This window comes from Asterias amurensis, chromosome 13 (genome assembly GCF_032118995.1).
Source record: "Asterias amurensis chromosome 13, ASM3211899v1".
In the NCBI taxonomy this organism is placed as follows: domain Eukaryota; kingdom Metazoa; phylum Echinodermata; class Asteroidea; order Forcipulatida; family Asteriidae; genus Asterias; species Asterias amurensis.
Window position 1 is genome coordinate 16,416,434 of NC_092660.1, and position 26,512 is coordinate 16,442,945.

The 26,512-nt window shown below is 37.9% G+C and overlaps 1 protein-coding gene and 1 long non-coding RNA gene across 4 annotated transcripts in view; both read right to left on the reverse strand.

Annotated features, from left to right (window-relative positions):
* The window catches only part of LOC139946423 (alpha-N-acetyl-neuraminyl-2,3-beta-galactosyl-1,3-N-acetyl-galactosaminide alpha-2,6-sialyltransferase-like), a 49,032-nt gene that overhangs the window by 16,207 nt on the left and 6,313 nt on the right, over positions 1–26,512 (reverse strand). The window contains exon 1 of one of the 3 annotated variants that reach the window (XM_071944064.1): positions 13,556–13,864. The exons of 1 other annotated variant lie outside the window; for it this stretch is intronic. The gene's annotated coding sequence lies outside the window, so the exon portion shown is untranslated. Of the gene's footprint in view, positions 1–5,396; positions 5,663–13,555; positions 13,865–26,512 lie in introns of those variants that run through there. One more of the 3 variants, XM_071944063.1, reaches the window with a different exon arrangement.
* Positions 10,238–13,354, reverse strand: LOC139946559 (uncharacterized). Its single transcript, XR_011787263.1, has 3 exons — positions 12,562–13,354; positions 11,734–11,862; positions 10,238–11,198 (listed from the first exon to the last, which is right to left on the reverse strand). It is a non-coding gene; the product is annotated as an uncharacterized lncRNA (long non-coding RNA).

Genomic DNA, 26,512 nt, shown 5'->3' on the forward strand with positions numbered 1-26,512 from the left:
AGGACTAGTCCTAACTCTTTGTGAAATCGACCCCAGTTGTGTCTGGTTCACATAACAAGCACCCTTGCGAGCTACAGTAGTATATAGTTAATTTACGAGGCATCCTTGGTTTCGTTGCAAGACTTTAAAGGATTTGGGTATCTTTTCAAAATGTCCATAGATTTACATAAAACTTACAGGGTTTGAAGATAATGATAGTGGAAAGCTTCCCTTCAAATATTACCTACTGAGGTGCTGTGGTTTTTGAGAAATTAGTAAAAAAATGTCATGAAAATACGTTTGTAAATGATTAAAATAATTTTCGTCTCGTGAGATGAAAACTATTTTCATGACATTGTTTTACCCATTTCCCAAAAACTACAGCAAGTAATATTTTCAGGGAAGCTTTCTACTATCATTATCTTCAAACTGTGTAAGTTTAGTGTAAATCTGGGGACATTGTGTTGTTTTTCCTACAAAAGTTACATATAAGACCCTCTAAACTGAATAAGAAAGCAGGGTAGACAACATCATTTTGTTTAGCTATTGAGGACCAAACTAGAACCCTTCGGAAAAAAAATAATATATCACCACAACTCTGATTCTCGAACGCATCTTATACATCACCCGCGTGTTAAAAGGGGATCTCCAGTAAATCACGACTCATCTAAAGCACCCTTCAAGCCTTCATTAGATTCCAAATCTCAACATCTCACCTTGTTCCCTCCTCAGGGTTTTCTGGGGGATAATCATTTGAATATTTTGGAAAGTCCTTGACGGTGGATCGTGTATGGATTACTATAAAAGTCAGCAGTTCTTCAAAAAATGTGGTCAATTCAAAGATACGGGAAAATTAGCTGTTGCAAACATATTACCAACCAAAAGGACCGATGATATAATTTCAGACAAAAAAGAAATAAGTTATTTGACCTGACGTTTCGATCCTAGCAGAGTCTTTGTCGAATTAGGCTAAATGACAACCTTCGAGAAAGGTCGAAACGTGAGGTCAATATAAAGAGATGTTACAAAAGCAGTTCGGAACACTGTGAGATTAACTTACTTACATAGCCTTTACTTTCTGGGGGAACATTTTTCACAGTACATAATGATTTTCCTAAACGGTTCAATGAGGAATCCAACCTACATCTCAATCTTCAACGTGAGACCCAATAGGTCTGCTCATACAATCACATCACTTTGTCATCGCATTGTTGGTCAAATATATACAACAATATGGTTAATGTACAGAGAGTAAGCCTATATTATTGTTTGATAATATCAGGTATGGGGAGATTTGTTCTAAAGTTTTTGCAATCTAAAGTAAAAATCCTTCAGAGGGAAATTGCACCCTGAAATATTAAATAGGGTTGCTCCAGCATAACATCTCATCTGTCGTAGACAAAGTTGGTCAATATACACAACGGTCAAGTTACAGAGAGCACAGGGACTGACGGTTCGCAGTACATAATTTTCTTTAAAGGCAGTGGACACTATTGGTAATTGTCGAAGACTAGTCTTCACAGTTGGTGTATCTCAACATATGCATAAAATAACAAATCTGTGAAAATTTGATCTCAATTAGTCATCAAACTTGCAAGATAGTAATGAAAGAAAAAACACCCATGTCACACGAAGTTGTGTGCATTTAGATGGTTGATTTCGAGACCTCTCAAGTTCTAAATCTGAGGTCTCGAAATCAAATTCGTGGAAAATTACTTCTTTCTCAAAAACTAAGGCACTTCAGAGGAAGCCATTTCTCACAATGTTTTATACTATCAACCTCTCCCCATTACTCGTCACCAAGAAAGGTTTTATGCTAATTATTTTGAGTAATTACCAATAGTGTCCACTGCCTTTAACGGGTCTTAACAAAAAATGCAAATGTAGTGTATTTTAGTTTTTTTGTACGGAGGCAACAAAGTCAGTCGCCTTCATGCCCCCTGGCCATTGCGTCCATGCCCCATGGTGGTTGCCTTGGTGCCCTTGAAGAAATGAACAATTTCCTCATAGAGTGCCCTTTTCAAGGAGCAAATGCATTTGTGCTCTTGTCCTTTCAAAGACGAAGCAAATCCAGGTTTTTATACATAAGACGCGATGTAATTTTTTCTTAGTGATACGTGACCAACTAGTCAGGTCATCGATCAAAGTGTGACTTCGTCTAAAGCTTCGTAAATTATGCACGAACGTAAGTTGATAAACTGACATGCAGTGATGTATGCGGGGCTTTGTTTGAACTTTTGACAATATCCTAGGTAAAGAAATTTAATAAATATATAAATACATAAGTAAACATGTAAATAAATGGATAAAGAAAAAAAAACAGATGTCAGCAAGTCGTCTTCATAGCTAAAAGATAGCTTTATCATTATGACGTTTAGTAAACAAATCCACTCTACAAACTCACGGTTCAGATTTTACCCGTATTTCGCGGGTAACCTCCAAAAGACAGTCCCAATCCTGGTGGCATATATCGCTTGCAAATGGCACGAGTGGTATAATTATTACGACATGTGAATTACTAATGCTATGTTTTTCACTCTAGCAATGTGCTCTCCAGTTCGAACTGCACACCGCAAAGTGTGGATTGATAACCGTCACACCATGGGGTGGTGTCACATAATATATACCCACTGGTAGAGAACACAAGTGTTGAATAACACAATGTATTTGTGTTGACAGCAATAGTTTTAAAGTCATTCAAAACGATTGTTAGCATTAAAAACGTACTTTTTTAGTACGAGCAATGGAGAGCTGTTGATAGTATACAACATTCTCACTAAAATAACTGAATTGATTTTGAGACCGTTGTTTAGGTCTCGAACTGAATGCGACAATGGTGTTTTCTTCCATTCTCGCAACTTCGTCGACCAATTGAGCTCAAATTTTTACAGGTTTGTTATTTTGTGCATATGTTGGGATACACCATTGAGATTACTGCTGTTCTTTGACAATTACCAAGCGTGTCCGTTTAAACACCATATGGTGTACATTTTAACACCCCAGTTTTTACAGTGCATACATATCAAGCTATATATTTTATCAGCAAAGCATCCCTAAAATCACACTTCAAAAATACTCCTCACCAATCTACTGTTTAGTTTTGCTTTCCTTTAAAGCCAGTGGACACTATTGGTAAACGTCAAAGACAAGTCTTCTCACTTAGTGTACCTCAACATATGCATAAAATAACCAACCTGTGAAAATTTGAGCTAAATTGGTCGGCGAAATTGCGAGATAATTATTAAAGAAAAAAACACCCTTGTCACACGAAGTTGTGTGCGTTTAGTTGGTTGATTTCGAGGCCTCAAATTCTAAACTTGAGGTCTCGAAATCAAATTCGTGGAAAATTACTTCTTCCTCGAAAACTATTCCACTTCAGAGGGAGTCGTTTCTCACAATGCTTTATACTACCAACCTCTCCCATTACTCGCTACCAAGTAAGGTCTTATGCTAATAATTGTTTTGAGTAATTACCAATAATGTCCACTGCCTTTAAAGTTTCACAGTAAACCATCTGAATGATTGATTGATTGAACACGACAAGGAATAAAGACAGTTGACAGATCGGTGGACTGCCGATGGGAAACAGGTGCAATGGGCCCCTTAAAGTTTTCCCATGATTTTATAAAACAATCATTGTATTAATCTGCCAATTGATTTAATTGGGAAAATGGATGGGGGTAAATTTGGCATGGCAGGGAAAGGGGGACGATTCCCGCACACGCTATATAGCTTTATGTATCTGATCTTCACAAAAGGCATATGTTGAGCCTGAAGATTGGGCATTTTAATCGGGACTTTTGGTTGTGGATATAGTAGTGGCACAATGCCTACTGTAAGTAGACAATTTCTACGGAGACAGGAGTGTACTTTTTAAGATTGACTTAAAGCCATTGGACACTTTCGGTAAACAGTATTGCCTAAGGCCCACACTTCGTGTATCACAACTTATAAAATAACAAACCTGAGTAGTATGTAAGGCGTATATGACCTCATTTTTGTAAGGAGGGTCATGACCCTCAGTCATGAGTGTCTTCGATCCACCCTAGCAGACTTTGGACCATCCCTTCAAGAGTGTGCGAGGCCAGTTAGCTAACCATTGTTAGCTGAGAACAATACAAACAACAACAAACGAACATTTAGAGCAGGTTCAGACACGATACGATCAAAACTTGGTAGACGACATCAACATTACTGGCCTCGCACACTCTTGAAGGGATGAGTTACTAACGACGGTTGTTTGCATCGAGAAATATCTTTTTAATTTCCTTTATCTCACCATGCTAGTTGATAATAATTAAAAACACATCAAGAACAAACAAACAAAACCAAATAAACAAACAAACAAACAAACAACCAAACAAACAAACAAACAAACAAACAAACAACCATTTTTCTAGACAAGTACACCCCTTACACATCAATCGAGCAACCCGGTCCAAAGTCTGCTAGGGTGGATCGAAGACCCTCATAACTGAGAGTCATGACCCTCCTTACAAAAAGGAGGTCATATACGCCTCACATACTACTAACCTGTGAAAATGTAGGCTCAATCGGTCATCGGAGTCAGGAGAAAATAACGGGAAAACCCACCCTTGTTTCCGCATGTTTCGCCGTGTCGCATGTTTTTAAAATAAATCCGTAATTCTCGCTATCGAGAATTGATAATTGAAAAAATTCTCAAAAAGTAAAGCATTTCATGGAATAATATTTCAAGAGAAGTCTTTCACCATTACCTTCTGTAAACCCTGTAAGTTAGTTGTAAATCTGACTGTGGACTTGTATTTATTTTTCTGTTCCGAAAGTGTATAATGGCTCTAAGAAGTTAGATCCAATTGGACAACGATTTGAAATCTAAAATTGTGAAATCCAATGCAACACGAAACAACATTTTAGTAAAATCTTCGACAGTGGAAATTCACGAAAAACGCATACATGCCAAATTCAATGCAAAACAATGAACATGTTCATGTTGAACCAAACTCAAAACCTAACAGCCTAACAAACCATAATAATAATAATATGCAATTACGACAACAAACCAAAAATCCACCCTAACCGGATTAATTTGCACCCGGATTAAGTATGATCCTAGCCACATTCAGAACAGAAGCATCGCCGTGCAATAAATATAATATCAACTCTGATCGTATCGTCCAAATCCGGAACAAGCCACATCGTTAGTTGTTATGTTGTGTTACATTATGCCATACATTTTACCAGGAACTATATTCCAGGATCTAGGTCATGTATAATGCGCACGGATTATGATATACGAACAGTGTCAAGTTTCTATTCACTATATTATAACCACGGAGGAAGAAAATTGTCTTCCTCCGTGGATCCGGGATCCGGTCCGTCACTCTCCGGAGATAAATTAGCCTCTACTCCGCTATACAAACATCGCCCTTATTTACCTTCATCTCTCACTCTGTCCACACACAGCAACCAAGAAGAATTCTTATCCGGGGGGAATCATGGTTTCATCAGCTTGAAAGAAAGAACCCACATCAACAAGAAAACTAAATCCATGCCTTCTGGATCGGAGCTACTTGACCAACTGCTGCGAGTGCGAGACTCTTTTAAAGAAAACAGACAGGCGTGCCAATCGCTTCGGGAAAACAGGTCCCTGCTCGATGCTCACACATTCTTTAAAAAGATGTTATTGAGCTTCTTATTGTTTTTAATATTTTTGTTTTCCAAAATTGCGATTTGATTTATTATCTTCCCGTTATTTGTGTGACCTTTCTCTCTGAGGAAATTACCCCCGTGAATAAATTTACTCAATCCCATGTTGTCTTTTGGTCTCAAGCTGGTTTGAAGCACAGCGTTGGTAAACATGACATGACGCTGAGTAAAGAATGATTAATTGTTGACCCCTGTTTGTTTGATACGTAGGTGGCGTTTAATGTGCATCAAAATGAAGCCTGGTAAATTCAAATCAACAACGAAAACATGAATCTGTTTGAGCAAACATACGCAACGCTGAAATGTTGTTCATGTGATATCGTCAAAAAAAAAAACATTTATATTTGTATTCTGTTATTCGAGGGAGATTAATCGAAAATCATAGTTTGTTTTCAAACGCAAAGATTACTCAAAAGTGTCAAAGCGTAGGGGACGTTCTATGTGCATCCATTTTATGAAGTCTCGTAAAATTCAAATCAGCAACCAAAACATGAAGCCCTTTGAACAAACATACGCAACACTGAAATTTTAGGTCATGTAACATCGTCAAAAAATAAAAAAACTTTTATTATTAGTCTACTATATGGCGGAGATTAATCGGAAATCACATTTTGTTTTAAAACGCAAAGGTTGGTCAAAGTTGAAAAAAGCAATATCCTGAGCTGTGTTTAAACACAGACAGAGACAGAGACAAACAAGCAAACGGCAAGGGACTGCATTATGTAGGCTGTGTTAACAACCTCTATCTCAGCCAATGTTTACGAACAGCCGTATTGTCTTAGTGCTTTATACAATGCTCGATACATAATGACTTTACCCCCGTCAGAACGACGAAGCAATTGATCTTGCTTAAGGACATGGGTGTCAAAGACCGGTGTCAGATGCAATTGTGTCCGCCATGCAATAATGTCCGCTCCGGACACTTTTGCATATGCAATCGTATCCGGGGTTATGCAAAAACCGTCCGGCGGACACGTACATGACTGTACATGTATGTAGCATGAATATTCACGTATTTTCTGATTACAGCGAATACCCAACGGCCGAACATTTCTCTAATCGTTGCGGTACCCGCTGCCAAAACATAGGATTCGAACTGCCTCTAGCTGCCGGGCAACCTCGGTAGTCTAGTTGATAAGACACTGCTCTAGAATTGCAAGGGTCGTGGGTTCGAATCCCACCCGAGTAACATGCCTGTGATCAGTGCTAACACACATCGGTGTATGGGTAAAAACCAAAATTAATATTCTTTATCCCCGATGCAAATTTAACATCTATTATATTTCTCATGTCATTCATGACATGCACTTAGCTTGTAAAAAAAATTGTTCCGTCGACCAAGGGCGTTTAATTTTTACTGCAAGGACGGTTTTGCACGGGGGCGGACTCAACTGCATATGCAAATGTGTCAGGGCGGACACAATTGCATTATGCAGCAGCGTCCGGGCGGACACGATTGCATTATGCAGAACCGTCCGGCGGACATTATTCCATATGCAATAATGTCCTCCGGTGGCATTGCATAGAGGACATAATTGCATGCGACACCGGCACTCGAACACACTCTGCTGATCAGGAAACACAAGAGCTCGAGTCGGTCACAACATACCACAAACACTTTTGGATTTTGTATTATTTGGTACAAAACTTTATATTCTTAATTTGAACCATGCCAGAAAATACTTCATATAGAGGAAAACAAAATGTGTACACATCACAAGGCAACACTTAACTGTGAACATTATTTAGGAAACGGGGTGTTCTATTAACACTCTAACCGTACGTGACTCGTATTTACTATTTTAGAGTTTCTTAAATTGGTTTAAACTTTTGTATTCTTATGACTAACATCAATATCACACTCAAACATGAACTAATTACAGTCCAAGATGTTTATAGTAAAAGTAAACATGCGAGTACTGCAAATAATCTCCTTTGAGTGAGTGTTGGCTCTGAAAAGAGCAAGTTTGGTCTCGAATTTGTTAACAGTAAACCATGCTCGTGTTCTTCCATTAACAACATGCGAAGCTTCAAACATCACTTGTTTAATATAACATGTCTCTTGGCGGTATTCTGCAAAGAAATGTGCACATCCATACTATGTATAACGTTCACATGCTCGATATTGAGATGGCACATTATTCACAAAGTTCAACCGGCCGATGATCAGACAGGCCTTAGGGCACCATTCAATGCACGTATAATGACACAATGCATCAAGAAGTAACCTTTACTGACATAGGCGCCATTTTGTTTGTCACCGCTCAACGCAAATCCATAACCTTTTACAAACCATAGCTTCCAGCAAAAATAGTCTGGTGTCCCTTCGAGAATGAAATTAGATTATCGCCAATTGTACACGGGGAGTCTGACTTAAATTGGGCAAGATGGGGTCTATAGCCTTGACGTCACATACTATGACGCGTCAGTATTCATACGGATTCACTTTATTATTGCAGCTTTCCTAATACGTAAAATTGCTGGTGAAAAATACCCAATTTCACACTGCTAAATTCCTATCATGGATGGCTGAGCAGCATGACATTATTTGATTGTCACTAGCTTTCTAGCAGCGTACCAGGGGACAACCAACAAGGGGCTCATGGATTGTTGCATAAAATGATACGATACCGCATTATGGGGACTTTGTATAACCTGGTCCTTGCTCTATGGTATAACATGAAAGTCTACAAAGTGGCTGTGTGTTGTTTGATTAAGGCACTGGGCATCAGTGTTCTTACTTGGTGTATCCATGTGTATCCAAACATTATACATGTATGTATAAAATAACAAATCTGTGAAATGTTTACTCAACTGGTAATCGAAGTTGTGAAAGAAGAAGCATCCTTTTTGCAAAAAGGCTTCAGGCCTGGCAACTTTCGGTAACCTTGATGAAGAAAACATCCCCCTTTAAGTTGGCCAGAAGTATAAACATTCCCCACCACCTCCGAGGATGGTGCACCCCCAATTTGTACATACCGTTGTTTGCTCATAATTCCCCGCCACTAAACCTGTTCACACCTGCAGTCAGTATACACAAAACTCCCACCCAAGTCACCCAAGGGCCAAAGAGCTGCGACATTCGTACCTAACACGACCCGCTCCACCTCATAAATCTATTTGTGCCATTCTTCTAGGAAAAGACAATATACGGACGCATGATTAAAAGTCATGGCACATTTTTTTCGGAAACTTGGTTGATTGTTGGTGTCAGTTTACATCGTTTTGGTGAAAACGTGTGTACCCATTTATGTGCCCCCCCCCCCCCACCATCTCCATTCGCCGCGCCCCCGTCAATTGACGCCACTGATCCCAAATCATCAAACAGGTAGCACATGTCACTGCTATTCAAAATGATTAAATTTAACCTTATCTTGTCGGACATTGCCTTGGGTAATACTAAATTACTATGCAGTTTTCATTATGGTGGGTTCTGAAAAAAAGAGCCGACGTTTTGACCAGTGGCCTGGTAGCCGTCAGCAAACTGAACTTGCCTTCAAAGTCATCAAATATACAATCAATAAAGCCAGTTTTTAAACGGTTTCTATCTTGGTCTGATCAGCACGTACTAAGTACAACATATAGCTTCTAATAGACGGGACGCTGATTTTACATCCTGAGGCAATTATTTGTAATGACTGTTGGGTTATGAAGCTTCACTGCATTTCAGAAAGACATAATAAACCAATGTATAATGGAGCTATATAATAATGCTAACCGCTGAAATGCAATATCATGCTAACAATAATATTGTACCGTCTGGTCAGTATACATAAAGATCAAAAGATCGTTACAATTTATGAATGCGTACACATTTTGTAAAACAAAAATCGTAACAATAATACTAAAACAATACCATATAAACCAGGAGCTCAAAAACATACAAAAGCAGTTTTACGAAATCCATACATATTGTTCCGAAGACTATAGTTCTGAGCAGAAGCCACATGCTATATAATGTGTGTCAAGGGAGTAATTTTACACTCAAAACAACTTGATTCGCAAACGATAAAACGGACTCAGAAGTGCAATTGCACTTCTGAGTCCGTGTTGTCACAAACCAGTAGACCGTGGGATGATCATCAAAAAGGGCTCTAGTTTTCGAGTTTTGTGGTCTACCCTCTGCAACTACCTGAATTTTTCCCCAGATGTTCTTATGGTAGTCCTGAATAACATGTGAAAGTCGTCAAGGGCAAAACTTGCACAGTAATGAGTTATTTTAATTAGAAAATAATTATAGAAAAATAGCGCCCTCTATTGGTCAAAACTGGAGAACTATGCACAAACTCTATGGGCAAATCACCAAGTGCACAAACGAATGGGGAAAATATACTGGCTTATTTATTTTGCTTTCATTTACAGGTTTTCAGCTCTTTTCTCCCAGATTAATTAATTATTTAACATCCCTGGACATCAATCATTTCCCCAATTGAGTTATTTCAATTGTTTCAAATTAATGTCACTAACAAACTTTCTGGGCCTCATTTTGGTCATTTACTAAGTTTTCAGAGCTTAGACAGGCCTTAATTAAATTGTAATCGATTGAATGAATGAACTTGACAAAAAAGGATATTGTTGACATTAAGATTTTTTTAATTTCTTCTCTTCATATCATAATGACACATTTCTAGTACAATACTCATTGTTATCATGATGAATTATGTTACTTTCTTGAAAAGGCCCTTTTAAATTCCCCCAAACAATTCAATTTAAAACAATAATAAATCCGTTTATGTGCCGTATAACCTATGCCTGGCGTATCCCCAAAAAGTCGACGTATTCTCACGTATCCACCTGTAACATACATAACTTCATTTTAAGTTAGTGATACGCTATCAATTCATTAGTCATACGCTTTGTATTCGTTCAGTACGCTATGGATGCGATTCTGGGAAGTTGGGCACTCTTGAACTTTTAAAATGCTCGAACTAGTTTCTGTAGGCCTATACGCCGGCATACGTTAAGGCGATACACCATGGTGTGACAGGGCCGTTAACAATTTCAAAGATATAAAGATTTTACAAAATTGAATGAAAATAATATAAATCTAGTTCCCAAACTGTCTTTCTGGTACCACAGTAACTGATGGGTTAATTCAATTCTCAAATATTGTTCCACATTTATTTTAAGGTTTATATTTTGGTAAGCCAAAAGCTTACTTTTTACACATTGTACTTGTGCAGAATTCTCTTCTTGTTTTTTCTACTTTTCTATTGAAAATGATGATTCAGACAACATTTTGTTTAAATTAGTTATCATCAGAATAAACATCCCCGTCCGAGTCCTTTGAAGCCACTCCGCAACTGGCACAAAAGCATAAGTCTGTGCAGGGGAAATTGATTTGTTGACAGGAACATCTGCTGTGTGATATTTTCCTTTACATACTTTCTTCTTCAATCTGCATGATACACTGTTCGGGGAGCACGTTCAGCTGAGGCGTTTCAGAATCACCAGTGTCAGAGCGTAGCAACCTTTTGATCGTGGTTCACCTTCAGTTGTCTCGTTGCTAATGGCATCACTATTCTCGCGTTCTGCAAGCGAATTATAAAAGCATACTCGATGACTGAACAGACAGTACACAAAATAAAAACAATTTGTAGGAAAAGCAAACATGTACAGTTTTGGTGAAGGTAGACCAACTCATTGTTCCTTAATTGTAGTACACATCCAATCCAAAGTTTATTTAGGCAGTATGAATTTCTCATATCCAAGTGGCATGCCCTCATACCCTAGTCAACTTGTGCCCAACTACTAAAGGTCAATCCATACAAAACGTATGATAAAGAGCACTGGAAAGCTTTTGATATAAAGAGGACATTTTTACCCAATACTTTGAACTTTTCATTATCTTGTAGCAAATTCTTGCAAAAATTTACTCAGATTTTATATATAGATTTTTTTATTTAATAGGGATACTGGTCCTGTTCACAAATACCAACAGTTAACCATATATTCATTTGAGTTTTTTCTCTCGTTTTCCTGAAAACAAAAGAAAAAAAGGTTAGAAGGTTACGCACAGTATTTCTTCTGGTGGACGAGAGTAATGAACAAGTTATTTTTTTTTACCTTCAACTTTTGTTCTTCTTTAGCTTTCTCAGATTAGTTTCTGCCTTTCTTTGTTTCTCCTACTACCTGCACGCTTCACTGTCAGCGAAAAGTGTTGATATACCACTAACCCAGAGCGGACATGTCATACTGAAAAGAAAAGAAATACAAATAAATGAGGCCCTAGTTTACTCATCTTATTTGAAAACAAAATTAGGCTTGTTCCCCTTAGTTTAAATACAAAATTTTAATTTTAATACCACATCTCAAAGAAATCTGGTTGTTTGCCTCTAGAATTTTAAGAATAAAGATGGGGATGTTATTTATTATTATTCAAGCATACTTCATCACGTGATTAGTATGGGGGTCTTGGGGTACGTGTATGTACCCTTGCCCTTCCTCCACTTCAGTGTTTAGTAAGTAAGGGCCAATTTAATTTTTCCTGAATCGTGTACATTTTTAATCGGCCTAGTGCATTGAATATTTAATGTTTTTTGATTTTTCATACTGTAGTCTGTACATGTAATTGTAATTACTAATTGTAACAGTGCATGTATGATACATACATCATATTCATACTATGAATATGATGTATGTTTTTTGTTATTAATTCAAGTATTAAGTAAATAACTAAAACCGATGTGTGTCATCATCATGATTCATCACCAAAATGTGTATCCTCATCATGTGATCGTGACTCTGATTTCGTTTCATATATTTGAGAGATCGGAGCATTTCATTTTGTTTAACTTCATGACTTGACAAAAAAAAAAAAAAAAAAAAAATGATTAACTGCTTTGCTTCGAATTGAAGCACAACTTATTCTGGAAAGAAATGTTGCCTAAATACCTTCAACTTCCACTAGTACATCCACGGTACTCCAACCAGCAGCTGCCGCTGTGCTTTCTGGTGAAATTGGATCGGAAGGTCTTGTCTTTTGTAGGTCGCTGTCATGTCATCATCCATGGCGTCCAAGCATACACATTTTCACATGTCATGATGATCATGATGTTTTTCCTAACCACTGCTGGGCCAACGAACTCCTGCCAGCGATAACTATTTTCCCGAACTAGCTCGGATTAAATTTATGTTGTTTTCATGTAACATAAAACGGGCCGATCTTCGCAACTTTCTTCCCTTCACACAGGACGAAGTTTCCTGAGAAGCGTAGACGACATCTTTCTGAAATCCTTCTCGAAACCACGGCTTCGGCTCCGCATGCTAGCTTGGCCCCGCGGTTGTTTTGGCAATTGTGCGTACTTTGCGTACGCGCTCAGTCAGGGCTTCAGACGAGATAAGGGAACCTGAAGCTGAATCCAACGCAGGCGCCGTCGTTTCGAAAAGGGCCACAAAACCACAGGACTTCGAAACAAGCTCTTTCATTGGTCCACACATCCGCATGCATGTCATATGCGCTATGATTGGCCGAGCTTATAAGTCATCTATTTTTTTGTTGCACGTTCAGCCATTTATTCTCGCTGTATTATTGTGCTTCATTTCGCGAATAAATCCATACTGTGCAAGTTTTGTGCTTGACGACTTTTTTTGGGTGGTAAGTTGAATTTTCTTCAAATTTTGAGACCAAATGTAAGTAGTTGTGTAGGGTAGAGCACTGAAAAGCAGAATTTGGAGCATCATCCCACGGTCTACAGGTTGACACAGTTTCCAGTCTACATAGTATCTACATACCGAGCAGCAGTACGGTGCACTTTGTAAGAAGTCAACTCTTGCTATTTCATCCATAATCGAATCAGTTAACAATATAGTTCATTCAAAAAGTCCACTCTCTGTTGTAAACATGCACAATTAAAATACGAAGCAATTTTCAAAGTGCTTACATTACCTCTGTTTGACATCACCACAGTGAAAGGAACGCATTCCGTCACTTCATCAGACCATTTTTTTCCTCCACGATCAGGCTGAGACCTAATTCCCAAGAGCCAAAGACAACTCGTTTTCTTATATGGAATGCTGACGATGCAATACATCAATTTGGCTTCTTGTCAGCTCTGCATAAAAGTAATTCGCCGTCTTTTATCGTCATCACATCAAAGTCACTATCACTTTAGAGACACCCAGCAATGCGTTTCCGTCCTCCCTCTACTTCAACAACCTTCCACTCACTCCATCTTGATTATCCGGTGCATGAGCTTCAAACCCAGACTCTCCCTTTCGCTATGATACTGGCTTCCCTCTCCAAACGCAAATCTGTAACATTATAGACTCGACTCGGGCGCTCGACTGCACACAGTCACTTGTCCAACCCACACAGTCACTTGTCCAACCCCCACCAGGAAGCAATCCACGATGACTTTTCAACGTGAGTACGGTTTTGACGGCAAAGACGGTCGTTTTTGTCACTCATTACTGTACCCAACAGCTGAGTGAGTCAGTGACGGCGAAAGACGGTGTTTTTTTTGTGTGTGGTTTTTTTTTTGAGAGAGAGATTGTTATTCTATACTAAACCCAACAGCTGAGTGGGTCCCCGCCCCTTGATCCTACATATCACCCGTCACAACTCGACCCCAACGACGTCTTAATTCAGGTTGTTTACTATATATAGGCTGACGTCTTGTTATGCTTTCAGTACCCGTCAGACCTTCGATTTACCGAAGCCTAAAGCCATGTCAAATTAAACAGAAAACAGACCCTTTCCCTTTACCGAGAGTAGAGCCGCGGTGAACCCCTTGCTCTCTGGTTTATCCTTAAAGTGTTCCAATTATCGTCCACTGTCACTTTCGCATCACTCGATGGGTAGGGTTAAAACCATCATTTCCAATTAAAAACTGCCTCAAGCCACAGAAGTTTATTTTTGTTTTCCTAAGTCACGGAATCCACAGCGAATTGGATTGGTGTTTATCTATTCCGGTGCTCATCCTGAAACGCGTGGACGCATACCGTTTGCCGTGAATCGCCGCTGAAACCCTGCCTAAAAACAACAGCTTTTGGTGTGACTTACGGCAGGCTGGAACCCCCGAAGTGAAGACTATTTGCACCCAGGCTGAGAACCGACGGTGTGTCGGCACGTTAGGACTCAGATTCTCTACTACTACGTAATGAATTATGTATTTTGTTCCGTTACTTCACGGCACTTTGGTCAGCACCGTAATGTAGTGAGATGAATTAAGTTGCATTCACACGAGGCGAGAGCGTAATACACTTTGCAGTTCGTGTATAGGCCACTTCTTTGAAAACGACCCTGTAGGCAAGGTGGCATTAGTAACCACCTCAATATTAAAGGGAAGTTGTTGGGGTGAGATTGAGGTTATGTAAGCTGAATTAATAATAATAATACATAATATTATGACTTGTAATGCGCACGTATCCACCCTGTTGGGTATTCAAGGCGCAGAACTGTGAACCCTGAACAAAACGCGGGACAAAAGATTCACTCACCGCTAGAAATTATCACATCGAAACCTTTCCAACATCGATATTCTCTTTATTGATTATACCAATGTCGAACTCAATTTTCTTACCGCTAGAAATGTGCCAACATCGATATGTTCTTAATGGATATACCAATGTCAACTTTAAAAGGTATGCCCTTTGCTCTAAATGCATTTCTCACTTCTATTTGTTTAGCTAATTGTCCACATAAAATTGTCTGTCTGCATCAACCTTTCTCAACATTGTTTTCTTCAATCTAATTCAATTGACCAACATTCTTATTGATATTTGAAAGAATGTCAACTAAAAAAACTATGGGATACGTTCAACCAACATGATAGACATGTGAGGCTACAAAATAAAGACAACTACTGACTGAATGGCAGCAAAGTGCCACACAGTTAAAGGAACACGTTGCCTTGGATCGGTCGAGTTGGTCTTTAAAAAGCGTTCTGTAACCGTTTGTTATAAAATGCATATGGGTAGAAAGATGTTTTAAAAGTAGAATACAATACAAGTCAAATTTTTGAAGTCAATAACTGGTCGACCGTGTTAGTTCGCGACGTAAAATGAAAACCGTGCAATTTTGAGTGATACTTTTGTGGATCATTATATTCTACTTTTAAAACATCTTTCTAACCATATGCATTTCATAACACACGTTTTCAAATGCTTTTTATGGACCAGCTTGTCCGATCCAAGGCAACGTGTTCCTTTAAACCCAAACATCCCACACACAAACAAGTGTGTCATACGCCAGCAACCGTGGACCCCCCGATTGTCCCTCTTTTATGTATACTATAACTGTTTTGCAACAGCTCCCATTGGTTTCGTACACGCTTTGTAACTGTGTACCTTTCCCGAACCGTGGCTCTTTCGTTCTAGGACCTCGGTTTGAATGTGTAATATACCTACTCACACCCGTACACACACAAACCTACATCTGCGATTCAGTTCATCATACAAAATCCAATCACGATCGGCATTTACAATGTCAAGATTGTAAAAATAAAATATAATTTAAACAAACATTGTTATATCCATTCCTTCAGTTGTATAATTCATCAAACCAAAAACCACATGGATGAGGGAACCAAAATCACACTGCACTCTCTGTTTAATATCACAGTAATATAATCCCCTTGTTGGTTTCCTTTTTAACATAATATGTAAAATCGTTTTACTCTGACTGTAAGTATAATTTATATAATTGCTCTTGTTTTCATCTTGAATACACATGACCATCACTGCGTAAAACAGCGCCGTTGTACTGAAGTTTAGGGAGAATAGTTCACCTAGATCGTAAACAATGGCTAGAATGCTCCTAATATGCACAAACAATGTTATATCAACCTTCAGTTGTATAATTACTCATCATTATTTCAACCCAAACCATGGAGAAATGAACCAAAAAACATACTGTATTCCCTGTTTTAATATCAGAATAATATTATTGAAGTAGGGGGTACTATAATTTACCTAGATCAGTAAACAAATAGCTAGAACGCGCGTAATCTACGGCTAGCGATATTCAGCACATCTCACAACTCATCTCAGACGGCGAGGCAGAAAGAAGACGAAGAAAAAAAAAACGGTGCCTTATTTTCCCTCCCGGAGCAGTATGAGCCAAATAGGAAGCTTGGCCCAGTGTTTTATTGATGACGTATTCCGGAAGACGGGATAAGAAATTTATGAAAATCCTTCTGTAGCCTATATACTACATACCCCCTGAGGCTCCGTTCGTGCCGTAGCTTTCAGATGCCCTGGCTCGGTAATTAATATAACCGCATGGAGGAAGGAATAAATACGTATGAGTTGGACGTTTACAGATTGCAGATACTTAAGAAATTACCAGATAGATAATGTGCAGAAGCAGAGCTGACTATGCGCAGTTGCACAGTTGGTGAGGAACATATTATGTAAAACGAGTAAGTATTTACAAGATAATGTGGATATCCACTTATGAAAACATTTCTAACGAATGACGACCTTTTCAAATGCATGGTTACATCATCATCTGCAAATTTCCATTGGCGACCACGGGTCGAATTACAGGAAAATATACCGAGAGTACACAATAAAATAAAAAAAAAACGCACAATAACAAAATTGAGACATCCAAATTTGTTTAGGAGAGAAACGATTGTCAATAAAAGAAAACGTTGGAAAAAAATAGTAAAAACATAGCGTGGATAAAAAATAAAGGCGCAGCCAAGTGATGAAACCTCTAGTAATTATGGCCCTACATTATGAACTAATCGAGTTTCCCCAAAAAAAAGATACTATGATCGTGTACACCTTTTTGCCCCCACATCCAAGCATCCATTCAGTTCAAACTAATGATTAGGACTCTGTACCTACACGACATAATGTAGTTCCCTTTTTGTGCAATAATTAGGACGATTGTGGCACATCACACCTCTGTATGATTTGAGTGGAGGAAAACAAAATGACACCACTGTGTAATCGGCGTGATCGGCGTGAGCAACAACAACAATGATGACAACAATAGAACGACAACGACGACGACGACGGCGACGACGACGACAACAACAACAACGACAACAACAACAACAGCAACAACAACAACAAATGTAAACAATCGTTTATCTTGTATTCCTCATAGTGGCCCTTTTGGTCTTTTGTTTGTTAATTTGTATCCAAAACAGCAACAATATCTCCAATATGTAGGCCAATATGTTTACACATTGCGCTTCATATAAGACTCTGATTAAAAACAAAGACTATCGAGACAAAATGTCAGGTTTAGCATAAGCCGCTCGCTCTAGACAGCATGTCAGTGACCCAGAGTGCTCCTCCGTCTTGCACCGTCTTGCACTCAGTAGATGTCTCCAAGCGATACTGTTCTCATCTGTTCTTAGCAACATACATCTTAAAGAGATTGCACTCCTCTGGAGAAGTCTTATACTGTGCAATTTAAAGGCACTGGATATAGTCACTATTGGTAATTGTCAAAGACCAGTATTCTCACTTGGTGTATCCCAAACATGACTGTGTATAAAATAACAAATCTGTGAAAAATTTTGCTCAGTTCGTTACCGAAGTTGTAGGAAAATAATTAAAGACAAAACACCCTCGTTGCACAAATTTGTGTTCTTTCAGATGCCTAACAAAAGGCTTCAGAACATGTATGACCAATAAATTAACATTTCTTATAATTTTTAATATTTAATAATTAGTATTAAACTTATTAAAAGGCATTAAAAAAAAAAAAAATACGATTTGAGTTGTGCTTTGAACGGTTTAATGTTATGTGAAGAGTTCCAAAGAAACATTTCAAAATGTGAAGGATATGTAAGCCCTTTTACGTCCAAACCTTTAAACCCCAAATATTTTGTGATAAAGTGTATTAAAAAGTACCCTTCAGTCTGCATCACGGGCGGTATTGATACAGAACAAAATCAGGTCCAGACTCGAGTCCCAAAGAAATTGACCAAATCACCATGGATTAATATTACTTTCGTCTCTCACGTCACCGCCAATTGGGAATTTCATGCCTATCGAAGGATGAAATTGACGCTCCTGAAAATTCAATGAACTGACCCAAGGTGCGAATAAAAATTGATGAAGACTGCCGCCGGGTCTTTTTAACCGAAATGGGTTTGAATTATAGACGGATTCAAACTAGATCTACCTCTCGTCGGATATATGAAATTGGTGTAATATCTCTCGTATCGAAATGATATAGGCCTAAGTCCGAAGCACGAGGAATTGTGGATTTCCCTTGTCATTTAAAGGAACCTTGCAGAATTGGTAAGAAAAAAACTCATCTGATATCACAGATTGAAACAAAACGTACACGGTCTAATTACCAAAACATCCCTTTTAAATATTTCTATATGAAATGTCATATTATTTTATGATAATTAAATAGAACTAGGTGTACCGATAACTGCACGTTTTAATAAAAAAAAGGGCCTTAATCGATGTCATGTCTAATCGGTTTTCACTATTTTCTCTTAACCGCATGGCTGATCGATATCAAACCAGGTTTTTCAGTTTATGGTGGATTACATTAAGTGCTTGCACTGCCATCAACTGTTTTGTTTGTAAACAAAAACAAATCTGTAGTGTTCCTTCAAATGCCACCAACTGACACAAAATCAACATCGGTGGGAGTTGGTTGGTTCTAAGAAAGTGGCTAGAGAAATACAGCTCAGTCAGACATTTTCGACAAAAATGCCACGTTCAAGTTTATAATCTAAGGTTGGTGTTTCCATGCACACGATAGGAGTTCTAGCTATGATCAAAGTTGTTATTGTCAATTCAATAATTTTGTTTAATTAATCGCTGCCAAAAATAAAAATGCATAAATTAATATCAAAACTTATCAAGACCCGAGTGGGTTTTTTTTTAGTTTTGTTTGTAACAATACTATAAATTTAGATTATTCATTCGAAAACTCGAGCTTAACACTTACTACTGTTACTAAACAAACATATCACAGCATTTAATAAATGCTTCATAGGAAAGACATATACGTATTTAAATCTGTTTAATACTTCGCAATAATTCGTAATATTGACAGCAACTATCTTTCTCATATTGCGTCTTAATTCGGTTGTTTTCGTTCAATATCCCACCGTGCAATGACGCTCTTAAATCATGGCAACTTTTTCTGTATCTAGGCCACGAGATAGACGAAATCCTGGCTGCCACACACACAGACGCATTACTCTACTTACGCCTAATATGGGGAAAGATGACTTTTTAGCCAGGGGCCTTTTCTCGACTAATTGGATTATATCACTCCGCGCTTCATCTTGGAGCGTTTTCCACACTATCATGGGGGCTGACGGAACCAGAGTAATGTTCACGACTTCATGCGGAGCGTGATTTTCTCACTGGTTAGGACCAATCAATATACCACGCATGCGCACTAATTGTGCCTAAAATCTAAGCTGTAACAACCAAGTGATTCAATAATTTCCCCGCGGTCCAGCAGCCCCCCCCCCCCATTTCAAGAGCTCGGTGACACGCCCATTGATTTCCAATGTATCGACTTAATTAAGGCTAGGGGCGAACACATGAAACACGTGACCTGTAAACCAGACTATACACCTATAGATACCCAAGTGGCTCACTCTCAAAAGTGACACGACATCGGTTTTTTAAACTCATGTATAAGTTGGTGAGTGAGCATGACATGGGTCCGAACCACTGTGCAAACACGTGCAGAAATACTTTTTTAGAAAAAGGATACCACTGGCTTGTTGTTGTTTTTTTCTAGTTTGGTATCAGCTTATTAAAGGGTACGTTGCCTTGGATCGGGCGAGTTGGTCTATAAAATCATAACGTTCAGTAGAAAGATGCTTCAAAGATAGACTATAACGATCCACACAAATATGCCTCAAAATTGCGTGGTTTTACTTATGTGTAGTGACCTAACACCGACACGCCATTTTGCGGAGTCATGTTTTTGACTCCATAAAATGGCCGCACGTCACAGTTTGCAATGTCCCTATAATTTCTTTGGTCAACCAACAAAACGAGTAGGTGTGAACAATCTGTTTGTGAAGATCTTATGATTCAAATAACATGCGCAGCTGTCCTCGAATCATACTGAACAGAACTATTTTGAGATTCATAATTTCCAGTACATTTACATCACTGAAAAGGTTTCAGATTTTAATCTTTCTGAAATTTAAGTCACAAACACAGTGGCACTGCACTTGTGTATTAAAGGCAGTGGACACTCCTGGTAATTGTCAAAGTCTAGCCTTCTCACATGGTGTATCTCATCATATGCATAAAATAACAAACCTGTGATAATTTGAGCTCAATCGGTCATCAAACTTGTGAGATAATAATGAAAGAAAAAAAAAACACGTCACACGAATTTGTGTGCGTTTAGATGGTTGATTTCGAGACCTCAAGTTCTAAACTTGAGGTCTCGAAATCAATTTCGTGGAAAACTACTTCTTCCTCCAAAACTATGGCACTTTAGAGGGAGCCGTTTCTCACAATGTTTTATACCATCAACTTCTTCCTATTATACGTCACCAAGAAAGGTTTTATGCTAATATAATTATTTTGAGTAATTACCAATAGTGTCCACTGCCTTTAAACGCTTATTTGTGGTTCAATTAACTTTATTTATTGTAATATTTAGAGACTCTGAATTATTATCAGTACATTTTTACATATCTGCAGGTATAACATTTCAATTGATTTTTGCTGATGAAGCATTTATTTTTGAGTAAATTAAAAAACACAGGGCACTGCACTTGGTAAAGGCTTACCATGTTCAGTATACTTTATCATTGTCATGTTTTGGAGACTGTAGTTATTTTTCAACACATTTTTACCTCACTGCAGCTATTTTTGGTTTAATATTGTAATCTTTCCGTTGAAGCACTTAAACCTGCGTAACAGACACGGGACACTGCACTCGTAAGGCTTATTTATAACACTCCTATGTTCAAGATATTTTATTTATTGTAACATTTTGCGAAGGGTTATTATTTCCAGTACATGTTTACATCACTGCAGCTATAACGCTTCAACGGATTCTAAACTCATGAAGCACTTATTTTCGAGTAAAAACACAGGGCACTGAACTCGTATAGTAAAAGCTTATTCATGTACACGACACCTTATTTATTGTATTAGAAGGGATGTATGCACTGTTATCAACTCCTCGCTCATGGACATTTTAATCAAATGAAAGCAAAAAAGTAATTCCTTATTGATTGTAGTTTGACTGTAGTTTGATTGATCAAATTCCAGCCCCCGCCCCCCCCCCCCTTAAAGTCAAACGGCACTCTCATATGAAAGTCAATGGGAAACATCTTTAAATATCAGTTGTGGGAGGACACCCCAAGGGTGAATGCAGAGTATTGGAAAAATTTTCAATGCAGGATTGTGGGTGTTACATCAAACAAATTATTGAACAGCAATCTGTAATAATTTCGATGTTTACTTTTGGTGACGTTGTTACGCCTACAGATCGTCCCGAGAAACAATTTGAATGGGAATTAAGTGTGAACAGTAAATAGTGTACTCGTTTACTTCTGATAAAAAGGCAAGAACATTGACGCTAATTAACGGGAAGCCTGTGTTTAGCTGGTGTCCATTACATGTTGTCAAAACTTCTGAGCTTACATTTTTATATATTGGATTTCATAGGTCTGTTCTCCTAAACACGTTTTGGTAATATTGTCAAAGACCAGTCTTCTCACTTATGCATTAAACAACAAACCTGTGTAAATTTGAACTCAATGGGCCAGATAAATAAAAACTAGCATTTGCTTTTACTATAGTCTTTTACTTAAATCCTTATAAATAAAAGTAAGGCTTAATATTGCTAGTAATTGGTCGAACTAGTAGGTAAAATCAATGCTTGAGGGACTCTTGTTATTGAGATATAAATAAAACCAACATTTTACTATTATCTGATAGTTTCACAAGATACTGGGCCGTATAAAGGCCAGCATTAACAAAATGTCGATAAGTTTAAGATCAGGCATGACAATTTGCTCAAATCTCTATAAATAACCTTTTATTGGAAAAACACCATTTACTTGAACGGATTAGTAAGTGGTCGGAGAAAAGCACAATAGCGGGGTATTCAGGAGTATAACAATAGAGGCATTGACTCATAGATCAATAGCGATTAACTGAAATGCAGGCAGGCAGTTTCCATTAGTGAAGTTGTTGATGGCGGCAGTGGCTATGAGGAAACAGCCTCTCCACGCCAGCGCTCCAGAGATTGGTTCTTTTAGAGCAATATTAAAGTACACAACAAATTTATAAGTAACATTTAAAGTTGGATCATTAGGCCAAGGTAAAAATAATCCTTAAATACTGACCCGATACCGAGCCATATATGCAACACTGTTGTGTAAGTAAAATCTCAAGCTCCTCATGCAGTAGCTTGTAAAAATATGGGTAATTGCTACATATGTTAGTAAAATGTCGTTTTTATTTATATGTCTATAAGTGAAAGGTAATCCAGCGAGCAAAATGTTCATGCCTGATATTTTACTTTTCAGTCTTCTTGCTAATGCTGAACCTTTAACTTGATAAGTAATTGCTAGTTTTTATTTATCCGGCCCAATGGGTCGTCAAAGTTGCGAGATAGTAATGAAAGAAAAAACAACCTAGTCACACGAAGTTGTGTGCTTTCAGATGCTTGATTTCGAGACCTCAAGTTCTAAATCTGAGTTCTCGAAATCATACTCGTGGAAAATTACTTCTTTCTGGAAAAGTACTCCACTACGGAGGGAGCCGTTTCTCGCACTGTTTTATATTACCAACCTCTCCCCATTACTCATTAATAAGCAAGTAAGGTTTTATACTAATAACTATTTTGAGTAATTACCAATAGCCTCTATTGTGCAAAATGTTATAACTGTCATCGAATAAACAAATATTTGCCAAGCTCATTTATTAATCCATTTGTTTTGTCTGCTTGTTTGTTTGGGTTTTTGTCTTAGGTTATGCATGCTTTCATATCTAGAATTATGTAGGCCTACGCATCAACCTTGCAGAGTGTTATATCCGACTGTATTATTAATGGGAACCACACTGCATTTTGATGCATGTTTCATGAAAGCTAATCACATGTTATGAATTGCATTGCAAGTGGGAAGGGTGCGTGTGTGTTGTAAAAACGGGGGGGGGGGCAGTGGCAGTAACCCCAACCAGGACTGGTTGTTGAACCGACTGTTGATGTATTTTTATTAGCTTTTATAACATCAATACAAATATGCTAACGTGTGATTATTATAATATGTAGGCCCCTAGTGCGTATGACATCGGTTGGACAACACGTAATTACGGCTGTAGTAGTTAGGGAAATGTTTGTTCATTTATTTGAAACTTATTATTTCAATATCCTTTTGCAGGTTTACATATACCAGCACAGGCCTTTGTGCTATTAAATGGTCATGTGTGTCTTGAAAGTGAGAATAAGGACAAATCTTACTTTCAAAAACTATACCTACAGTCATAGTAAAAAAAAAAAACATTAACAATTTTAACCTAAAAAAAAAAAAAAAAAAAAATATTAAAATGATCTTTAATTGACAATTTCAGTTACGTAACGGAGGTACATGTGTTTAAAGTGAAGGTACACGTTTGGTAATTACTAAACACAAATATTAACTTAAAAACTGACTTGGTAACGAGCATTGGAGAGATGTTGCTAGTATAAAACATTGTGTGAAACGACTCCCTCTGAAGTAACGTTTTTTTGTGGAGAAAGAGGTAATTTCTCACTAAAATAATAAAAGTCTTTTAAAAGCTAGAAGTCTTTTATTCCTATCTGAAAGCACATAAATTCGTCCAACAACGGTGTTTTTTTCTTTCATCATTTTCTCGCAACTTCGATGACCAAACACTGACAATATCTGGGTCAGGGTGACCTAGAAACTCAGTTCCTGTGTCAGTATACCCAAATCTCGGTCATTGCGACCCGAAACAGTCCTTACTATTTTTTTATCTACTTAAAAAAAAAACAAAAAAAAAAACGAGCTTATACAACAAAACCGGCGGTACCCAATATGTTCACACACAAGACAGTCAAAGATTGCTTACATCATCTACCCTCTCTTACCAAATTGTCAGTCTCCGACCATAGAGCAAGGACCAGAGCGGTCAAGTCATGAAAAATGGTTGATGCAACGTCTGAATAATTGAACCACGGTTAAATTAATTGGCGACTTGACAATTAAGTATACGGAAGATAACTGCTTCCACTGAGCATCTCTCCCATCACACGGGACGACAGACAAACAAGTTGATTCCCACAGAGGCGCTAAATCAAAGATGCATACTCACTCCCGAGCGAACATCGGCCCGCATCATCACGGGTCAGGGGGCACCTTATTGATTGACTTTTATTGACTTTGGTGTTCGAGGTTGCTCTGTTTCTTCTTCTTGCAGCCTTGCTGTGATTTCACATTGGATTGTGAGAGCGGAGCGCGCTAGATGTTTTCACTGAATACTAATCACACATGCATTAGTTGGCAATAAATTATATTATTTTGCATTACAAATGTACCAGATAAGATCGCACTTGTGGTATACAAGTGTTTTCGCCATCAGACCGAGATATGACAATGAGTGCTTCGGCCAAGATTCGCAGTTTGTTAAAAATATTATAGTGACCACCTGTGCCCAAGGCAAATAAAGACCCATGCACTATATTGATGTTTTGAAAAATGTAACGAAACAAAATCTGGATTTTTCAATAAAAGAAAATATGATACACTACGATGGAATACGAATAATATAGTAAGTGTTGTCTTGAGCAGGTTTATATTCAAGAGGTGTCGCGCTGTAGCGTTCCTTCAAAACACCTGCCTTTACACCCCTCGAAATAAATACATAATGAATTGAAATGACAAGCTAGTTCCAGTATTTTGCAAGTCTCGGACCCTCTCGCATCAGAGTGTGTAGAAATACGGTGTAACACTCGTTGGGTGAATGCGGTATTCATGTATTGTCTATTTTAGTCAACGGCAGGACCTTAAAATAGATGTGGCAAGTGCCGTTATAGGCTGGTCCCCAATAGACACTAAAAATCAATACTTATTTTGTCGTCTGACGCGACCGGAATCAGACTGGCAACATCGCGAGATACAGATGTAAAAGTGTGTGTACTTTGGATGAGTGCATGATTGGTTATAAACGAAAGAAAATGTAAGCCTCGATCTTAAAGCTCATTATATGTAAGGTTCAGCAGAATCAATCCAATGGAGAAACACTTCCATCTGAAACACTGTCAAAATGGAGCTTGCTATTATTTACTATAAATATAATTCGCAAAGCTAATTATATCGCTTGCACTTCCGAAACAACTGCGACCATAATTATGCAAACTTATGGGTAACAACCGATCAGAACACATTTAAAGGGTTGTATTATGGGTGTGATAACTGTTCACTGGAATTGATTTACTGTAAAAAATAACAACTACAGCAGCACCCCCCCCCCAAAAAAAAAAATAATAATAATAATAATAATAATAATAATAATAATAATAATAATAATAATAATAATAATAATAATAATAATAATAATAATAATAATAATAATAATAATAAAATAATTAAAAAAAAAAACCAAAAAACAACAACAACAGCAACACCAATTATAACTACAGCAAAAGCTTGTTGAAAACAGACAAGTCAACGGCGATGATTGGCGGAAAAAGCTGTGCCAAATGTATTAGTTTCGTTGAGTTTATATCTTCAGTTGAATACCCCACACAAAGAAAACATGTCTCTATAATTGTTGTATCTAAAAAATGAAATTACTATTTTGCGATATCTCAACACGCAAAACATGAAAAGTCAACAATTGTCATCGTCCAGGTAGCTCTATAACTATTTGTCCCGCAGCCTCATCAGATTGCAATACTCATTCGAAAGATCCCTGCTCG